This window comes from Megascapheus bottae, chromosome X (assembly GCF_031878675.1).
Source record: "Megascapheus bottae isolate mThoBot1 chromosome X, mThoBot2.hap1, whole genome shotgun sequence".
NCBI classification, from domain to species: domain Eukaryota; kingdom Metazoa; phylum Chordata; class Mammalia; order Rodentia; family Geomyidae; genus Megascapheus; species Megascapheus bottae.
Window position 1 is genome coordinate 73,917,535 of NC_143547.1, and position 21,900 is coordinate 73,939,434.

General features: G+C 36.5%; 1 pseudogene; it reads left to right on the forward strand.

The window, feature by feature from the left end:
- Window positions 1-996: 996 nt before the first annotated feature.
- LOC150041342 (ATP-dependent RNA helicase DDX19B pseudogene) lies at window positions 997-1,889 on the forward strand (annotated as a pseudogene).
- The last annotated feature ends 20,011 nt before the right edge of the window (window positions 1,890-21,900 follow it).

Genomic DNA, 21,900 nt, shown 5'->3' on the forward strand with positions numbered 1-21,900 from the left:
GCTGAGGTGTTCAGGAATATTAGCTCCTTTCATTTTCCTTTGCTATAAAATAGGGGCTCACATTCTATTACACTGGTAAAAATCGTGTCACATGACCACACACAGCATTCAACAGATTGGAAAGCCAATTCCTTATGAAAGCTGTTGACTAATAGAAGGATAATGGAGGCATGGAAAAAGAGAGTTAATCTGACTAAATCATAATACATGCATGTGTGAAATACCACAGTGAAAGCCCTTTGTACAATGTATATACACTAAAAACTTAATGACTGGAAAGTAAAACATGTCTGTTAGAGAGCAGGTACCTGCGGGAGGGCAGAGGGCTAATAGAGTGAATGAGGGTGAATTTGACCAGGGTACATTGTACGCATGTATAGAAATGTGAAAATGAAAGCACACTGCATGAATATAGGTTCATAAAATAAATAATAAAAGAAAAAGAAATTTACCAGTTTCTGTCCCCTGAAATGTTTTGGAACTCTAGCTCCAACTTTAGATTTAACTAAAAGTGGTACTGTAGAAAGTGAGTGGCAATGGAAGAATCCTAACTGCTATGTTGAGCTGTGATGATCAGGGCTTCTGGCTATGTCTGAGGTCAATTTCAGGACTGTTTCTATTCTTTCTACCATTTGTGCAGTTTGAGTAACTCACATCTTATCGAGCTACATATCATTGGTGAGATCAATACTAATGCAAAAAGGACAGAGAAAGAGAAAGCAAACAGAGCTGCTCAATCTCAATAAACTGTTCAGAAACAACATGTGGACAACATAAACCAAATGGAAGTCTTTCAATGAGATCCCAACTCTCCCTTTTACTCAGTGAAATAGCCTGCAACCACAGCTTGTTTGGGAGATCTATGCTATGGGTTTCAACTGTCCATCTAAAATATAAGCAAATTCATTGGAATTGACTTTTGGTGAAAATCCTCAGAACTTCATTGTATAGGCTCAGTCTGGTACTAGTACTGGCATTAATATCTTTATGTTGTCCATGCTTACGCAAGTAGAACCTGAAAATTCCCCTATACCTCTTTCCAATGTATGAAGTCATCCTTCAAACAAGAAAAGTGATTAAACAGATGGACAGCTTTTTATCTCAACTTGAAGTTAGTTTATGCTGTTTGAGGTATTAAATTAGAAAAAGGTCAGAATCATCATTGGTGTTTCTAAGACTGACCTGGACTGGTGCTCCAAGTTCAAGTTCAGTTACCCCAAGAACATCATAGGGGCCAAGTTCAGTTACCCCAAGAACCTCATAGTTGCATAGGGCCACCAAGATCAAAATAGCCAAATCCAGATAATGCTGCACAGCAACTGTTCCCTTTTCTCTGCTGTCTTGGAAGACTCAATATAGAAGTTTCTCCAGAAAGTGTCAGACCCTAATGTCATCAAATTGAAGCATGAGGAGATATTGTTCATTGCCAAGCAGTATTCTGTCCTGTGCAGTCACTGAGATGAGATATTCCAGACTTTGTGCAATCTGCATGAAACCATCACCATAAAGCCATCATCATCCTCTGCCATACCTGAAAAGGTGATAGTAGAGTGCTCAAAAGAGGCTCTGATAAGTGGGGAAATTATGGTGGAGATGAGGGCTGCAATGATTGAGATGATAGAGAGCAAGTTCTAATGATCACCAATGTGTGTGCTCAAGGTACTGATGCTGAACAAATGTCTTAATCATCAACATTGATCTTCCCACGGACAAGGACAAGAACCATGAGAAGACCTGCCTACACTGGATTAGGTATACTGGCCACTTTGGCAAAAAGGGTCTGGCCATGAATGTGACTCAAGCACAGCATGAATATCCTCAACAAAATTAAGGATCATGCCCTTAAAGAGACTAGTGCTTTCATAGTACAGGATTTGACAGCCACCTGAAAGACAAAGGCAGGAGAGAAACTACTTACCCTATTTAAAATTATGTATATCCGGTGGGTGAGTATAGTCATTATGGTTAATGTAAAGATGTGGACATGGAATCATGGAAGTTGAGGATATGGATGGAGTTGAGAATGATGGGGTAGAGTGATAGAATTGGTGATATCGATCAAGATGCATTATATTTATAAACTGATTTGTTGAATTGAAACTATATAACTAAAGATAATAAAATAAGAAAAGTTATGTTTTGATTTGACAAAAATTTGTGCAAAATGATGGAGGAATGGTAGAACAATTGTTTACACAACTTTACAAAGGCAGAGCTGAATACACAGAGATAGGCCTTTCAGTAGTTTTCTCGGCTCTTGTTTTGCCCATCATCATATCAGTCCAGATGCTTTGGCTAGTCCCTTGCCTAGAATTCCTTGTGAAAACCCCTGCCTGTTCTCTGGCTTGGAGTATGTGGGATAGCCCCCAGTTCCTACAGATGTGACAGCATAGAAGTGAAGACAGAACACAGAGGGAGAAGCTGCAAGTAGGACTCATGGATGAACCAAGCTATTGTGTTTGGGGGATATCATGAAGTAGTAGAGGAACCTTTGAGCTGTTGCTTAACATCTTATTGGAAAATCACTAACTTTGTTCTTATACCCATACTTGGAGAGAATTTGCTATGATAAACTAAAATGCCAACCTCAAAGGCCTTTGTATGTAGGTATGAGATCTCTTCTTTTCAACTGGTACAATCTATGTATAGAGCAAATCTGATTGTTGCTGGGTGTTTTGCTTATAACTCATGAAATGCTGTGGAGAAGTTATCCAGGTAAATTAATGGTAGCCCTTGTTTGCCATAAAATATGCTTTCTAAGATGATGCAATCAATGGTTTTACATCCACTAACATAGTCTTGGCAAATGCAAAGTTTTCTGAGGTTTGGATCATCAGTGAAAATTGTGATTTCACATTTTTGAGAGCCAGCCTCAACCAAGGCAGCTCTATATGTAGTCACCAATAGTCACAACCTCTTGCTTTATCTGCAGACCCTAGAAGTCAGCTTTGACAGAAATGGGTAATGAGTACAAATATCAAGTGCTTAGATTATAAGGAGATTTGAATATCTATATTCTCAATGCTTGGAAGAGAAACAGGTGCAAATGAAAGGTAGGATGGAGTAGAGCTAGTAATCCATTCAAAGCAAGAGTAATCACCAAGGTTATGTGCCATCCTATCTTGGCATCTATCTGTAGAATAGAGGGAGTTACAGCAATCGACAAACACACTCAGATAAGGCTGTTGTTATCCATAGAGTAAGTACAAAGATGCAATGAAACTCAGATGTAATCACTGCCTATAACCTCAGCCAAAAGGAAGCTTATTCAATTCTTTCAACAATGACGACCCTAGGATCTACAAGGGAATGAATGTTTAGTTTTTTCTTTTCTACCTCCCTCTCTCCCTTTTACTCTTCTTTCTTTCTTCCCTTCCCTCCTTTCTTTGCCTGCCTGCCTGCCTGCCTCCATCTCTCCCTTCCTCCCACCTTCCTTTCTTCCTTCCCTCCCTCCCTCCCTCTCGTCTTCCTTTCTTTCTTTCTTTTTTCTTTCTTTCTTGCTTTCTTTCTTTCCTTTTTTTCTTCTTTCATGTTCTTCCTTCTCTTTGTCTTATTCTCTTCCTCTTCCTTTTCTTTTTTTTCTTTCATTGATGTTAGAAATCAAACTAAGACAAAACGTATGTTTGTTCATGCTATACAAGCAGTTTACTACTGAGGTATATCCCTAGTCCTGGAAGAGGACTTTATGCAATAAGAATGATGCTAACCTCAGAAATGCCTTTTGTTTGTTTAAGGCCAGATCTGTCATCTGGGAGAAAAGGGGCCAAGGGCCAATATCAGCCTCCAGATGGTCTAACATTAAAGAGTGAATAACATATTTCCAATTCAGTCATATTCCCCGAGTGGTTGTTGATTTTCCTCGTCAACTCTGACCTATTTTAGAAGTATTATATAAAGAATTGAAGTTTTATGCTTTCATGAAGTACTAATAAAATAACTAATAAAATAACTAAAAAGGTGGATAATAATAAAGTATATAGACTTCACTAGGCTGCATATTGAGCACATTCCTCCCAACATTATAACTCATCCATTCTTACACCCCTAAGCACCAGAAAGAGAATAACACCCTGACAATAAAATTTTGGTACCTTTACCATGAAGAAGCCAACATTCATATTTCTTGAACAGTAGTTTTCAAACTTTTTAGCCTTTAAAACCTGTTTACACTCTTTATCTGACTTAAATAACTATAATCCCTCTGTACATCACCTTTATAATGGCAATAAAAATTTAAAAACCAAAAGAAAGTTCTTCAGCAGATTATTCAGTAGGAGGGGTGAATTGATTTCTGGTGGAAGAGTAGATCAGCATTTCTTTCTCTCTTTTTTTTCTTTCCTTTTTTTTGTCAGTCAGAGGGCTTGAACTCTGGGCCTAGGCACTGTCCTTGAGCTCTTCAGCTCAGGCTAGCACTCTACCACTCTGAGTCACAGTACCACTTCCAGTGTTCTGGGGTTAATTAATAAGAATCTCATGGACTTTCATGCCCGGGCTGGCTTTGCAGTCTCCTGAGGATGTATTTGTTATCTATATACAATGAATTTTAATAAGTTTTTTTAAAGGAACACCATTCATATGCATATGAACAAATGAGTTATGAATAAATTCTTGATGATGTTAACTGAAAAAGGTATTGAATTTTCTGCATCCATACTTTGTGATAACATTCTCTTTCTTTCACTAAACCAAATTCATAAACTTCCTCCTGCTAATCTGTGTAATAAAATCCTTCATCTAACCTTAAAATAATTGAGATATGTGATTTTTTGAGATACAATCTCACTGTAGCTCAGACTAGCCTCCAAGTTGTGATCCTCCTACCTCAGCCTCCTGAGTGCTGGGATTATAAATGCATGCAGTCTAGTAGTAATCATGCAAAGTTGTTTGCTAAATACTCTTGCAACTTTTTGGTGACAGTTCTAGAAAAAGGTGTAGATTTCTCCTAGAGTAGGGATCTAATTGTTAGAAGGCCCAACTCTTGTTAGAAGGCTCAACTCTTCTCCTGACCTTAAATGAAGTTATTTTCTTCTGGAAAGGAAATTCTTCAGCCTTAGCCAGAACATACATGGAAAGAGCCTAAAGATCAATGGCAAGAATTCCCATTCTGAGTTTAAATTGTGCCCATGACTGGAATACTGATATAACCTTGCATGTAAGTCTATTTGCATGAGTGACTGAAGTACATATTGTGAAATGATTTGTTTGGCCTGGAAAAGGCTAATAGGACTCAATTACACAGCCTTATAATGAGAGAAGCACATCAGTTTGGATATTTGGTATGTCCCTTGGCAAACCTTTGACAGTGTGTAAATAAATGAGAGTGCCATTTCCTCCACTTCTCTATGCAAATTCTGTGTCATTGCAGGTGAGTTTGTGTGTGTGTGTATGTGCACAAGTGTGCATGCACATGTGTATACACACACTGATAATGGGGCTTGAACGTAGGGCCTTGGTGCTGTCCCTGAGCTTTTTTGCTCAAGGTCATTGTTTTACTACTTGAGCAACAGCTCCACTTCTGGCTTTTTGAGTTAATTATAGATAGAAGTCCCATGCACTTTCCTGCCTGGGCTAATTTTGTACCTTGAGTTTAGATCTTATCCTCTTGAGTAGCTAGGATAACAGTCATGAGCCACTGGTACCTGGCCCAGCTTTTGTGTCTTAACTCCAAGTGGCACCCAATAAAACAGGAACAGTGCCTGGTAGAGGTCAACTGGTACAGTAGTATCTAGTATAACATGCTTTTTTGACATAGCTTCTAACTCCTGAGGATCTTATTTTCTGAGCATTTTGGAGGATGTCTTATAGATATATACAAAACAGTTAGAAACCATGCAATATCTTTCATTTTCTCCTTTAACATTCTAATCATTTTTTAACAGGTAGTCTGATTCCATCATTAGGATGTTGGAAGACAGAAGCAGAGATTATTCACTGTCAGCTGAATTAGCATTGATGTTTGCAGACCTTGATTCAAATGGCCACTCTTCTGAGCCAATATTCATGTACATATGCAGGAAAGCAAAACTCTTTCAGCTAGAAAGACAGATGTGGGCTAAACACTAGCCCAGAGGAAAATAGGATTGCAAAGATTCAGAGCTGCTCTCTGAAGTATACAAGGCCAAGTGGGGATAGCTTAAACTGCAAAATTAACTGCTTCATGTTATCAATTTTGAGAGAGTTTGTTGTGTAACATTTGGCTTACTAATCAGTTAAATGTCCAGAACAGCATAGACTACCAAGTAATGTCTTCATTTGTAATACCAGAAGATTATGCATGCATCCTTGAATGTAGTTCTCCTCAAATGAGGTTCAGAAGCCATTAGCCACTATTTCTGTTGCTGCTGCTGCTGCTGCTGCTACTGCTGCTGCTGCTGCTGCTTGATCTGGCTACTGAGGATTCTATTCCTGTCGGGCACCACAGCATCTAATTTTTTCTCTTTACTGAAAAATCATATTAAATGTTTCCATTGAAATGCTAACTATGGTCACTTTCTACTGGGGAAGAGAGCATTTAAATCATATATGGAAAATTTCAGAAATTTCTTATTAAGAAACCTAAACATAAATGTTTTATTTGAAACAACATGCAATGTCTACCTATATCAAACATTACATTGCTGTCATAGATGTGCATTTTATGTTTTTATATATCAGTTAAAAATAAATCAAAAATACTTTTTCACTGAACTGTTAATCTGTATTTCAATCACTAATTTTTAAACGTTTTTATTGTGATTTTCCTCACATGCGTACAATGTACTTTGGTCAAACTTTTCACATTTATCAGTCTCCATCTCCCCTCTTAAAATAATTACAACAGATTTCTTTTATACATTCAAATAAAGTATGTTAACCATATTCACCTTCCTTTACCCTCTCCATTGGTCTGTTCTGCTCTCCCATTGGAGCCGCCTCCCCAGAAAGTTTGTTTTATTTTCAAAGCATTCAATGTTTCTACTTTTGTGTATAGTAAGTTTACAAAGGACCTCTTCCATTCTGTCTGTCTCCCATTCCCCACCCTCTTTTGCATTCAACAATTTCAGTGGGATTCCTTATGCCATTTATATGTATACATGTAGCATATCTCCATATTCATCCTCCATTACTTTGTCTCCTGTTTCTCCCTCTAGAGAGTTACAATTGCATTTTAAACATACACACATACACACACACACACACAGCTAAAGATGTGATATTTATCTTTCTGAGCTTATGTTATTTCATTTCACATGATGATTTCCATTTTAATCTATTTTCCTGAAAATATATATTTTAACATTTTATACTGAGCACTATTTCCTGTCATATACATAGCATATTTTCTTTCCTTTTGCCTTTAGCTGGGCACCTCAATTTATTGAACTGTACTACAATAAACATGGATATGCAGCTATCTTTCCATATATACACTAGTTTGGATATATGCATGATAATAGGATAGTGGGATCATAAGGTAGTTCTATTTCCAATTTTTCAGAAACCTTCATACTAATTTCCATAGTGGTTACACTAGTTTACACTACCACCAACAGTATTTGTAATGTATCTTTTTGATGATGGCCATTATGAGTGGGATGACATGAAATTTTAGTGTAGTTTTGATTTGCATTTTCTTTATTAGGCTCTTTCATTTTTATTGACTATAGATAGATAGCTGAAGGAACATCCAGACAAAAGAGTGTGATTGTTTCTTTTCAGATGTTCTGGAAAGAAGAAAAATGATTTGGACATTGTTATGATTTTAATGTTTCTCTTATAAGTTTGTTTGTTGGAAATTCAATCTTCAAATTCATATGTTAATGGTAGTTGAGGTGGGGCTTTGGGGAAGTAATTAGGATTAGATGAGGCAAGGTTTCCTGTGATTGTACCAGTTGCTTCATAAGAATAAGAAGAGTAGACATGACAACAAGCTTTTCTGTTTCACTATAATGCCCTCTCTAGATGTTAAGACAGTACTTTCAGACTTCCCAACCTCCAGAACTATAAGAAAACTTCTAAACTTCTGCTCTTGATAACTTACCTAATTAGTGGTATCTAGTCACAGCAGCAGAGCAGAGACTGAGTCATTTTACCTTTTGTATGTATTCCTCCTTTCCCTTCGATGAAAATTATTATGGATAGTTTTTTTTTTGCCAGTCTTGGGCTTGAGCTCAGGGCCTGAGCACTGTCTTTGAGCTTTCTCAAGGCTAAAGCTCTACCACTGAGCCTCAGTACCACTTCAGACATTTTTCTATGTATGTGGTACTGAGGAATCGAACCTTGGTCTTCATGCCTGCTAGGCAAGCACTCTACTACTAGGCCAAACTCCCGGCCCTATTATGGATAGTTTTGAGAGAGGCTTAAATATGCTCCAGTGATACCATACTTTCCTTCTAGAAGAGTAAGCCTCCCAAGTAGCAGCTGTACATTCATAAGTACTTGATATATGATTTGTATATAATGTTATATATATTATACATATAATTTGTTGAGAGTGAATTTTTGTTAGTGAAAAATGTAATAATTGTTGGAATCTTTTTTCTTTTAAGAGAGGACAGTGCTGGGATTTGAACTTAGGTATCACATTTGCTAAGCTGGCACTCTATCACTAGGGTCTCACTTTCTAGCTCATTGTGCACCTGAACCATCATCCAACTACTATAGATTGACCATCATTCCTGACACCAATGCATACAGCTTTCCTCTGTGGGGATGGAGTATCATGATATCTTCTGGACAGGCTGTACTGGAATCATAACCTTCTGGATCTCACCATCCAGTTAATATTACAGGCCTTGATTCTGTTCATATGATGTATCACATTTATAGACTTGAATATGTTGAACTATCTTTGTATCAATCCATGGATTAATCTTCATGTATCATACATTCTCATTATACCAGGGTGGTGAATGATGCTTGTTTTTTTTGTTGTTGTTGTTTGTTTGGATTTTTTGGTCAGTCCTGGGGCTTGAACTCAGGGCTTAAGCACTGTCCTTGTGTTTTCTTAAGGCTAGAGCTCTACCATTTAGGCCACAGCATCACTTCCAGCTATTTTTTCTATGTATGTGGTACTGAGGAATCGAACCCGGGTCTTCATGCATACTAGGTGAGGACTCTACCACTATGCCAAACTCCAGGCCCTATGAATGATGTTTTTGTTTTTTCTTTTTAATTTTAAATATGCTTTTTATTTATTTATTTTTAGTATTTTGATGAATACTTTTAAATCTAGTTTTATTGGAAATATTGGTCAATTCCTTCCTTCTTTTCTTTTTTCATTGATCTAGTTTTAGTTTCAGGACAATGCTGACCTCATAAAATAAATTTGGACGTATTCGTCATCAGAAATAATTTGAGAATTAATTACTTATTATATATGGTAGAACGCAACAGTGAAACCTTCAGGTACTTTAAAATTATTGATTCAAAGTCACTATTTGTTTGAAATTAAAAAGCCAAAAAAATGGTTCCTCCCATATGATTGTCCAAAATCATATTTGCTTATTTTTTGTATATTATCATGCATTAAAATGTTTTTAACTAAAAATGTTTTTAACTTAAAAATATATTTAGAGTAACTTCCCTATTTTTTTAAAGTCACTATTGTTATTGGTATGCTTGGACTTTTCTATTTGTGATTCAATGATGGTAATTTGTATGTGACTAATGTGGCTAGGAACTCCTTATGTATCCGTTATATCCATTATATACCTCCCTCCCTCCCTCCCTCCCTCCTTCCTTTCCTTCCTTTCTTCCTTTTTTTTTTTTTTGGCAACACTAGGGTTTGAAATCAGGGCTCAGGCTTGCTCAGGCACTATGAATGAACAACATTTCCATTCTTCATTGCATGAGTTTTAATGTTTCCTTTTCATGTCTGATTTTATTTCACTTTTGCCTTTTTTAAGTTTTACTGAAGGCTGTTGATTTGACTTACCTTTCTAAAACCCAGCTCTTTGTTATGTTGATCTTTTCTGGCATTTTCTAGTCTCTTTTCAAATTATTCTGATCTGATCTTAATCACTTCCTTCTTTATAATAACTTTGGGCCTAACTCTTATTTTTCTAATTCCTTGAGGTATAATATTAGGTGTTATTTGAGATATTTTTTTCTTTTTGATTTAAGTGTTTCTTAGCATAAATTTCCTTCTTAAATGGTTCTGGCTCTATCCTGTATGTTTTGGTATGTCGTGTACTCATTTTCATTTGTGTCAAAATATTTTTAAAAATCTCAATTTTATTTTTGACTCATTGGTTATTCAAGAGAATGTTATTTAATTTTCAGAATTTGTGAATTTTCTAAAATTCCTTCTGTTATTGATTTCTACTTTTAAACCACTGTGGTCAAAACAAGATACTTTTGTGATTTCAATCTTATTAAATTTACTAAGACTTGTTTTGTGAGTTAATATGTGATTTCTCCTGGAGATGATTCCATGGGCATCTGAAAAATCCGTGGACTCTACTGCTATTGGATGTAATACTCTGTATGTGTCATTTGTTCCAAAGTTTAAATGAAGTTCAATGTTTCCTTTTTGATTTTCTTTTTTGCCAGTCTTGGCAGTTGAACTCAGAGCCTGGGCACTGTCCTTGAGCACTTTTTTTGTGGGTCATAGGCCTTGGGTGCTGTCACTGAGCTCTTCAGCCCTACCCTTGAGCCAAGACCCACTTCCCATTTTCCAGAGGTTAATTGGAGATAAGAGTCTCAGGTCCTTTTGTGACCAGGCTGGTTTGAACCTTGATCCTCAGATCTCAGCTTCCTGATTAGCTAGGATTACAGGCATGAGCCATTGCACTGGCTCCTTGACCACTTTTGCTCAAGGCTAGCACTCTACCAACTTAAGCCACAACACAACTTCCCAGTTCCAGCTTTCTCTGTGTATGTAGTACTGAGGAATCACACCCAGGGCTTCATGCACACTAGGCAAACACTCTACCACTCTACCACATGCCTGGCCTCTCCTTTTTGATTTTCTATCTGTATAATCTATTCATTGTTGAATGTTGTGTACAGATATTCTATATCATTATTGTGCTGAAGTTTATCTTTTGTTTGCATCTGCTAATATCTGTTTTTAGATACATTAGGTATTTTAATGTTGACTGTGTATAAATTTACAATAGTTCCAACTTCCTTAAAAGTTGATGACATCTTGTCTTCGTGATAAGCTCTAACAAAGACTAGCCATCGTTATTACTATCTGTTTTTCTGATGAGTATAGAATATATATATACTCAATATAGAATACAAGGTGTATTTTCATGCTTTAGGAAGACTTTTCGTAAACAGGGTAATGGGGAGGATAATTCAATTGGAATAATATTAATTTGTTTTTATAGGGTAGGGAATGGTGAAAGTTGCTTTATAAGAGGCTGATGGGAAGTTGGAATAAGGTAAGTAGAAAAGAGTTAATTTTCATAGGGTTAGAGGTGAAGTATGGAGAGTTCAGTTGTGTGTATACATTTACACAAATAGAAGTAGACACCAATGATCCAGGAGAATGAAAGAGAGAAAAGAGAACAAACAGAACACAAAACAATAAAACAAAGAATAGGAAGCGATCTAGTTATCAAGTATGAGTTTAAGTAATGAAGAAGAATTAGGAATGGAGGAACAAGAATAGGAAACAGCATGCAGAAGAATAGATCCATATATAGATACAAGGAGAATTTACATGAGGAGGCATTATGAAACTATGATTCAAAAGAGAACACCAAAAGACAGGCAATGGAGATCGAGTATGATGATTTTGGATTAAAAGAAAGAGCAGAAGCAAAACACAATTTTAAAAGGGAAGTGGTTAGAAGGCTATGCTAGAATGTGGAAGTTAACAAATGGCCTTTAGGAAGTTGTGCTGTGGTTCAAAGTGATAGAGCCTTGAGCTGAAAAGCTCAGGGACAACGCCCAAGCCCAGAGTTCAAGCCCCATGACTGAAAAAAAAATAGCCTTTGTATTATTTACAGAAAAGAAAATTCAGTTAAACCAAAACAACACTCAAAACAGTTGTGCTAGGCACTGGTGGCTCACACCTGTAATCCTAGCTATCCAGGAGGCTGAAATCTGAGGATTTCAGTTCAAAACCAGCTTGGGCAGGAAAGTCTGTGAGACACTCCAATTAATCTCTAATTAATCATCAGAAAACTGGAAGTGCAACTATGGTTCAAAGTGGTAGAGAACTAGCCTTGAGTAAAGAGCTCAGGGACAGTGCCCAGGCCCTGACTTGAAGCCTATGACCCAATAAAGTAAACTAAAATAGAAATAAAACAAAAACAAAGAACGGTTGGACCAAAACAGGAACAGAAACAGATATATACAGCTAACAAGGCTTATTTTTTTTCTTGTATATACATAGGTATATTTGTATATAATTTCTTTTCAGGATACTAGAGGCAGCTTTAGGCCTGGATATGAAGCCTTTGTTCACAACCTTACATGGGTGAAAGGACTTTTCACTTCAAGCTGATTGTGATGCTTCTGTTGTTTGGCACAGCAGGGAGTTAGTTTCAAGGCTGCTTTACTATCAGGCATGTGCAGCATCTGCCTCCATCTAATGGCAGGCTGTGCCTGACTTTATTGAGCTTCCCTGGGTATCAATCATGCATATACCTAGTTACTGGGGGACTGCAGCCCTTTCCAAAGTGAGACCTTAGTGGGGACAAAATACAAACCACAGATGCTACCCAGGTGCCTCTGCAATAAGGCTCTGTTAAAACTCTCACTCTTAGTACTGCAACACAACATATTTCTTCAGGTTCTTGCTTTTTGTCTAGATGGAACACAGAATCCCACAGAAAACATTTTTCATAGCCTCTGTTGGACACTGCATACACCTCACATGCCTTTTATTTATAACTGATTTACATGCAGGTTCTATAGTAAAGTGTCCTGTATTTTGTTAAGCTTCTCGTCTCTGGGCTGCCTGAGAAACTTTTTCAAGATGGTGCCTTTCTGTTGCTCTTCAGGCCCTGGTTGGGAGTTGGGGGACAGGGCTGCACAGAATGTGTTAATTCACCTTTTATAGCAGATTATTCCTCATTTTCCATTTCATGTACCAGAGAGAAAGCTGACACCTTGCATAAATTTCCTACAGGAGAATTTGTTATCTGTTTGTGGGCCATTCTGCTTTTACCCAGCCCCAAGCCAAAACAGTTGGGTACTGGCTGCAAAATTCTTGTTACTTTTCCTCTGTTGTATTTTCTTCTCTGTAATTTCCCAGATATCGGAGAATTCCTTGTAGTTTCTCCTTTCTCCTAACTCTTTACCTCCTCAGGATCTGGTACGTAAAGTATCATCAGTTTCTTATCATTCAGAGTGAAGCTGCTAACTTGCTCTTCTTCCTCCATGAATTTGACACCTTTATCACAAAATGGGCTTCTTGGTCTTGTTTGAAGGTTCTATTTCTTGTTTTATACTCTCCATTCATACATTATCTGATATAAGGGTTGCTGCTGCTTCTATTTTACAGTTACCAGTTTTTAGATTATTTCCCCAAGTTTTAACTTCCGAATTATGTGTATCATTAAATGTTAAGTGAATCTCTTATTCATAGTATTTAGTTCAGACATGTACTACATGTCTTTTGATGGCAGAATTTAATCCATTTATGATCAAAGTAAGAATAAGCAGGCAAGGATCTACAGATGTTATTTTGTTAATTGTTTTCTATTTATATTGTGGAGCTTTGTTCCTTTTACGTCTGCAGTTTTCTTTTGTGATCAGGCATCTTTTTCTACTGGTAGATTGTTTTGGTGTGTCATGGTGGTTTTTCAGATTTCATTTTATTGTGAAGGTGATGTATAGAGGGATCACAGTTGCATATGTAATGCAATGAGTACATTTTTTTGCTTTATTTTTTTTCCAGTCCTGGGCTTGACTCAGGGCCTGAGCAATGTCCTTGGACTTTCTCAAGGCTAGAGCTCTACCACTTGAGCCACGGCGCCGCTTCTGGCTTTTTTCTATGTATATGGTACTCAGGAATCAAACCTAGGTCTTTGTGCATGCCAGGCAAGCACTCTACCACTAGGCCAAACTCTTGGCACCAAGTACATTTCTTGTGGAACATTGTTACCCCCTCCTTCACTTTTCTCCCACTTTACCTCCCCCAGTTTCCTCCTTCCCAAGCTGTAAAGTTCATTTCCACTAGATTGTCTTGTTAGTGCCATTGTTGCTTTGGTTGACCCTTTATCCTTTGTCTCATTTTTATTGTTCCCCTCCCCTTCCTTAATTCAGATTAACATGTATTCAATGCATGATCAAATGCAGGGACACCAGGGGATAAACCGTAGGGTGAAAAACAAAATAAAAAAGAAATAACTTTACATAGTACAATAAAAACAACCACAAAGGAAGACCTCTTGTTTTGTCTGTTCTTTTTAGAAAGTCTAGACTATCTTCAAATCCAGAGATTCTATCTTCTGTGTTGTCTAATCTGCTGTCAAGACTTTATACTTCGTTTTTAATTTCCCTTCCTTCTAATTGATCAGTTTTTGATGGCTTCAACTTCTTTGTTGAAGTGTTTTAGATCTTGTATAAACTTCTTTACTTCCTTGACTTGGTTTTCAGTGTGCTCTTAAATCCTTTAGCTAAATGCCTCTACTTTCATGGGACTCTTTTTCCTTCTGTTGGAATTTATTCAGCTTTCTGTTTGTGGATTCCATGAATTCCTTTATTAATCTTTGGTTAGCTTCATCATGCTCGTGCATAGCAGCTATATGCGGGCTTTCAATCTTTTCATTCAGCATGTTTACCAGTAGTGTTTGTACAGCATCTGGAGAAATATTCTCTGGGTTTTACATTTACTGCTCTGTTGTCTGTTTACTTTGAGTGGGAGTTGAGCTTCATTGGCTTGCCATTTTTCTTGTGTTTGTTTGCCTTGTTATGCCCATTTGGAAAGGAAAGAAACTCATAGCACACCAAAACACAGTTTTAAGACATGAACCAACCCAGCGCTCTCTAGTTACACAGACTTTAGAGGTTTACAATCATAGATTGGTATTTTCATTCTCGCTCTCCTTTTTGAGATATAAAAACAGATCTAATACCACCACAGAACAAAGTTTTAATACAAAAACCAACCCAGAGACTGTAATTGCACTGATTTTAGAGGTTCAAAATCATAGATAGGTATTCTCCTATCTATGCTTTTCTTTGTTAGGGAATGGGTATTGTGATTCAGGAGTGGGATTTATACATAGCTGTAACCAGTGAACAGATTTTTCATGAGGTTTAAAGCAATCTGGACCAAAAAGATAATGCGATGTGCCACTTGGACATATTCAAATGAATACAGACACAATCTAGCTTAGTGACAACTAGGGACCATTGGACTACAAAATAACAAAGAAGGAGTAGAGGATCCAAAATGAGGAGGAGAAAATCAAAGTAGAGAAATGTAGACAAGGAAAGGAACAGAAAGAAGGTACCTGAGACCTAAATTTAGAGAAAAGAAAGAGAAAACATATATGAAAAAATAAAGAAATAGAAAACTTAAAACATTATACACATATAAAGAAATAATACTAAAATGAAAAATACAAAGATTGAGAAATGGAGAATTGAGCAATCAAAATATAACCTGAATTAAGTCTGCACACAATGAAGGAGGAGGTCTAGTAATTAATCACTGTTGGCTATGTATCTAGCCATGTAGAGGACAGTAATGAAGCAGAAAAAAAGAAGAAAAAGGAAAACAATAAAAATAATACAAAGTAGAAAAAATAAAAAAATATATAATTAGAAAATAATTTACTTGAGGGATCTTAAGTCTCCCCTGTGTCCACTATCCCATCTCATGATGGAGCCTTTGTTTTCCTGTGGCTTAGCTGGTTTCTTAAATCAGTTTGTTTGGGTGGGTAGAAAAGCGTTCTGCCTTACAGACTTGGGGGTCTTTGTGTCCTTTCTCCCAGACACAGAGAGCCAGACTTTTATATGCTTGGATATTTATATATTTTTCTAGGTTTGCATAGTTTTATGTTATTATTTATTTAAATATTTCTGTTTCTTCTTTTTGTACAACACAATAATATGCTCTTTTGATCACCCATAAATCTCATAAGCTTTTTTCATTATTTTTCTTTTCTTTGCAGTTGTCTATTTTCAGATAATTAGGTCTTTTAGTACACAATTTCCTTCTCCTATTTGAATAATTTGGCTGTTGATAATGCTTATTTCATTTTTCCCATTTTATTTAAGCTCTGTAATTTATATTTGATTTTTAAGTTTCAATATCTTTATATAAAAGGCGAAGAAGTATATTAAAAATTATTACTGTCACTGGGGATGGTAGCTCATGCCTGTAATCCTAGCTACTCAGGAGGCTGAGATCTGAAGATCGAGGTTCACAGCCAGCCCGGGCACTAAAGAACCACTAAAAAAACGCGAGATTCTTATCTCTAATTAATCACTAAAAAATGGGAAGTAGGGCTGTGGCCCAGGGATAGGGTGGTAGCCTTGAGCTGAAGAGCTCAGGGACAGCACCCAGGCCCAGAGTTCAAGCCCCATGATCCACAAAAAAATTATTTCTGTCACCAATCACAATGGATATATTAAAATATATTTTTTGATGTGCCACAGATGATTAGATCATTATAGTTCTGAATTTATGAAATAATTCCTTGATGAAGTCATAGTACATTAGCATTATTGGTATAAGAAATGTATTTGGTATATAATTATCAAGGTAAATGAGGTTGTAAGGATAAAATTAGCCTAAATTGGACATAGGCAAAGGAGAAGGTCCTGTAAGTCAGATGGTCATTAGTTGAAATTAAGACTTGAGGATTTGATTACTGGTTGACTATGCTTAAGGAGATGTAAGAAGGGTTAAAATGACTTATGGCAAGATTTCAAACTTGGATGACGGAGTAAATAATGGATTACAATCAGAAGAAACTTGATTTTGAGGTAAACAAGGTCTGGAGAAGTAAGCTTGTAGTTCTAGGGGGATATTTCTGCTAATGTCATCATGGAGAGTGACACTAATGGCTACTTATTAATATGTAGAAATTCAGCTGGGCCATGATGGGTCATACCTGAAATCCTAGCTATTCAAAATGCTATGATCTGAGGATCATGGTTTGAAGCCAGCCTAAGAAAAAACTGGGGCTTTGGTGGTGCTGTGGCTGAAGAAGTAGAGTGCTATCCTTAAGCACAAGGCAACTCAGGGACAGTGAGTTCAAACCCAAGGATTGGGGAAAAATGTAGAAATTCCATTTATAAGGAAGGTTGAATTTGGAGAAGAGCATAAGGTTAGGAGAACCATGGTAATTGACTAGAGAGCTGAAAGAAGAGTTTGTGGAGCAGAAAATAAAGATTATAAGAGTGGGAAGATTAGAGAAAAGAATGGAAGAGAAACACTAGAGAGAAGACCAGAAACCCAATAAAAGAATGAAAATAATTAAATAAAGCAAAGAGCATACTATTTCTTCAAAAGTATTACTGCTTTCCAACTATTCTTTTGTGGGTACCTGAGTCTGGATTATATAAAAGGAAACCAATATTCTGTTGGAAGACTTTGTTCATGACAAAATTACCACAAGTATGTCAGAAGAGAAGATCAAAAGGGACAATGAACTATTTAGGTTTTATGAAGAAAATGCTAAGAACAGTGATTCTGTTGTGCTAATGCGAGACAGAGTCTCACTATGTAATTCAGGCTAGCCTCAAACTCATGATCCACATGCCTTAGAATTTAGCATGGTGGGTTTATAGGTGTATGTCACCAGGTTCAGCCCTCATTTTTTTCAGGTGCTAGCAGGCTTCAGTAATTAGAATGTAACATAATTTTACAGTAAGAGTGTGTGACACTGAATTTAGCATGAGTAAAGAGTAGTCAAGTAGGATCCAGGGCCTTCTTCCTTCCACCCATTTAAAAAATACTCTTTGGACTATTGTAAATATGTAAAAGATTTATGTTAACTCAAGATCCAAATAGCATTAAGTTCTTCACTCATATTTATTCAATATGAGTGAAGAGTGTTTCAGCATTACTGTTCTGTTTTTATTTTATTTATTTTTCCATATATTTTTATTGTAATTAATAGAAGGGTTACATTATATTCACCAGATAGAAGGTGCATTACTTCACATACATTGATACCTTTCTCATGTTGTTCTGTTTTTCTATCCTAACAGGTTTATTATTTGGCCAAGCAACTCGACTTTGGGCTATAATGTAGCATATTAGCTATTTGCTTTCATTGAGCTTCAAAATGAGTTTGTTTTAAATTAGATTAGGACTCATGTTTCCTAGTTCAAGCACATGTTTTTGATGCCTTGTTCACTCACTATTGTCATCAAAATAGAAAAAATATGCATTCAAATTAAATAGGCAATGCATCATTACTGATTTGGAAATATCCTGGCATTAAGTTACATATCCAAATAGGTCTCACTCCCAATTTTATTGAAACCCTTTCTTCCCTTAAAAGAGAATTTCTCCCTATTTGTAAGTAGCTGATAAAGGAACTTTTACCCACTTATTGTGGTGCTGTTTTTGTTCTGACTTGTTGCTCTTATTGTTCTGACATATCCATCTTGTTTATTTATTTCTCTGAACTTGTTTGGCATTGCAATATACAGTTGAACATTCCAAAAAGTATTTAAAAATATGCTTTCAACATAAAGGTGTAGCTAAGTTAATTTTCCTAGTGTAGTCTAAAAAAACTGAATTATCCATATCTATCTTAGGGTGTTGTGGACATCAATTCATTAATATTGTGCTAAGAAAGCTAACGAGCAATATGTATACCAAACATTAGATCTGATAACTATTACACAAAATATTTCACAATGCATACCTTATTTTTATTGTTTAGCTAGTCAGACATGGGGCTTGAATTCTGAGCCTGAACACTGTCCCTGAGCTCTTTAGCTCAAGGCTATTGCCATACCCCTTGAGTCACTTCCTGTGTATCCTATTTAATCAATGCAATATCCAGCTGAGAAAGAAATTCCATTCCCATTTTGCAGAAGAATCTGAGTTAAATGGCTTTCGTCAAAGACACAAGTGGCAGAGTTGAGATTGACATACAATTTGCTTTCAAAGTCTATGCTGCTCAGTTTCTTTTTTAAAAATCTACTTGGCATTTATCCAATCATCCAGAAACAAGGACATACTAAATCCACCAGTACAACAATGTTCATTGCAGCACTATTTACCATAGCAAAGATATGGAACCAACCTAGATGTCCCTCAGTTGATGAGTGGATCAACAAGATGTAGTATTTGTACACAATGGAATTCTATGCTGCTGTCAGAAACAATGACATTGCCCCATTTGTTAGGAAATGGAAAGACTTAGAAAAGATCATATTAAGTGAAGTAAGCCAGAGTCAAAGGAACTTGGGCTCAATGGTTTCCCTCATTTGTCATAATCAGTAGAAACCTTGGGCTCTCCTAGCAGAGATTTGCAATAGAGCAAAACCTTGATACAAAAGGCCATATAGTAGGACGCTAAATGAAAGGATCTCTAGGATATAGAAACATAAGCCATATAATAAATGATTGTTGTTCTTAAGGTACTATGTTATCTCTCATCTCTTTTGCTGTCCCTTGGTTAACTCATATTGTTACAATATCTCACTTTGTTACCTGATATATCAGATATATTTGTATTTGGTTATTTGAAATTGAATAGGGGAAAGGGGGAAAACAAGATGAGGGGTGGGGGAAGGGAAATGGGGACCAAGACATGTGAAAGGGTTTCAGTGTATGGGAATTAATGCACCATCTATCAGGCAAATATCATGTAACCCTTCTATTAATTACAATAAAATATATGAAAAAAATTTTATGTCGGGATAATGTATAGATGGATTAGTTACATTCATCAGTAATAGATGCATTACTTCTCCCACACTGATACCCCTTCTCATGTTTTCTCAGTTTCATTTATTGGGCATTTTTCTTCATCACTTCCATATTACTATTCAAATAGCAAGTATCTAGGAATAAAATTAGGTGTTAAATAACATAGTCTTTACCTAAGTTTTGTCAAATAGTGTCTTTTTGGTAAAGTTTACACAGTCTATTAAAAACTGCCACCCACTAGGTACTAGTGGCTCACATCTGTAATACTACTCAGGAAACTGAGATCTGAGTCTAATGGGTCAAAGCCAACCTAAGTAGGAGAGTCCATAAGATTTTATATCTAATAAACTAACAAATTTTAAAAAGCCGTAAGTGGAGATTTGGCTTAACTCTAGAGTGGGAGTTTTAAGCACAAAAATCTAAGGGACAGTGCCCAGGCCTTGAGTTAAAGCCCCAGGACACACAAACACACACACACACACACACACACACACACACACACACACACACACACACACACCAAACTAAAACTAAATCAAACCAAACCAAACCAAAATCAAACCAAAACATAAAAACACATAAAAACTGTAACCATTTGTCTTTTATTCTTCTCCTTAACATTCATCGTCATCTAGTATCCTCTAACACTAATTGTTTTGACAACTGCATTGCCCACTCAGAGAATAAGCCCTCTAGGAGCCAAGATGGCTCACTGTAGTATCCTCAAAATTTAAAATTAGTTTCCATACACTGAAAATTTTCAGTAAATATTTTGGGGCGAATGAATTTAGAGAGCCATACTTAATAGGGCAGCTCTTTGAAGAGTATTTTGTCTCCTTCCTGACATTTGATGCTTTGATGTTTTAAGATTTTGGAGGGCACCACGAATAGAAACTGTGGTAGTCAGCTCCCTATCACTTTGACAAAGAGAATAAGCTTATTTTCTTTCACAATTTCAGTGCTTTCAGCATATGGCCATTTGGCCCTTTTGTCTTTGAGCTGAGAGCGAGGGAAAATACTATGGCAAGGAGTACATGGTGCTGGAAGCTTCATACCTAATTATGGTAGGAAGGAAAACAGAGAGAACAGGGCTATGTTTCCAATATCTCCTTTAAGGAATTAACAATTGGCCTACCTTCCTCCCACTAGGCCCCCTGCTTTTTAAGGTTCTACTATTTCCCAGTAAAATCTAATTAAGAAGCAAGTCAACTTTACACATGGACTTTTGGGTATGTTTATCTCCTCCATATCAGAGATAGAATTGATCAGATAAGGATCTACAGTTTAGACCTTAAATATCCCACAAAGATGTGGTGCTACTAGGAAATGGTGGGGTCTAGTACAAATAGGTTACTGTGGCATGCCTTTGAAGGATACTCTGGTACCCTACCCTCTTTCTGCCCTGGTTTTTTTGTTTTGTTTTGTTATTTTGCTTACCAGGTGCTATGAAGTACTCTTCCTACTGATGTACTGCTTTGTTACAGGCCCAAAATCTATGGTGTCAACCGTGGAATTAAACCTATGAAACTATGAGTAAAAAAAACTATCCTTCTTATAGATTTTTGTTTTTTAATTTCAGGTATTTTGTTACAGTGATAGATGGCTATCTACACGTAATGCTTCCTGGAAAAGTAAGTTTGGAAGTTTGCTTTGAACAGGACAAACGATTTCCTGATGAACATCATTTTGATGATCCTCTCCTAAGAATATTCTCCTTTGGTCTATGTGAATGTTTAGGGTATTGCTTAATTTATCACATCTATGTGTATTTTTCAGTCATCTGCTATCCATTGAGTTTACTTGTAGCTATATGGTACAGGTGTTTCTTTTTCCATTTTTGTCACTGTTTTTGATTTCTGTACCTTTTGTCTTGTATGGAAATTTATTGTTGGCAGGGAAATCTGGGAGCTAAAAAGGGAAGAAGTGACACTGTTCAAAGAGAAATGTACTCATTATCTGACTGATGTACATCACTTTTATAATAATAAAGAACATTAACTTAGAGTGATACAAAAAATCAGTAAAAAAAACCCTCTCAAATAGAAGAAATTTTATTTTTCTAAGTGGTAATGGTTAGCTTGGTTAAAGTGTAGTATCCTTGTTCAGAAATA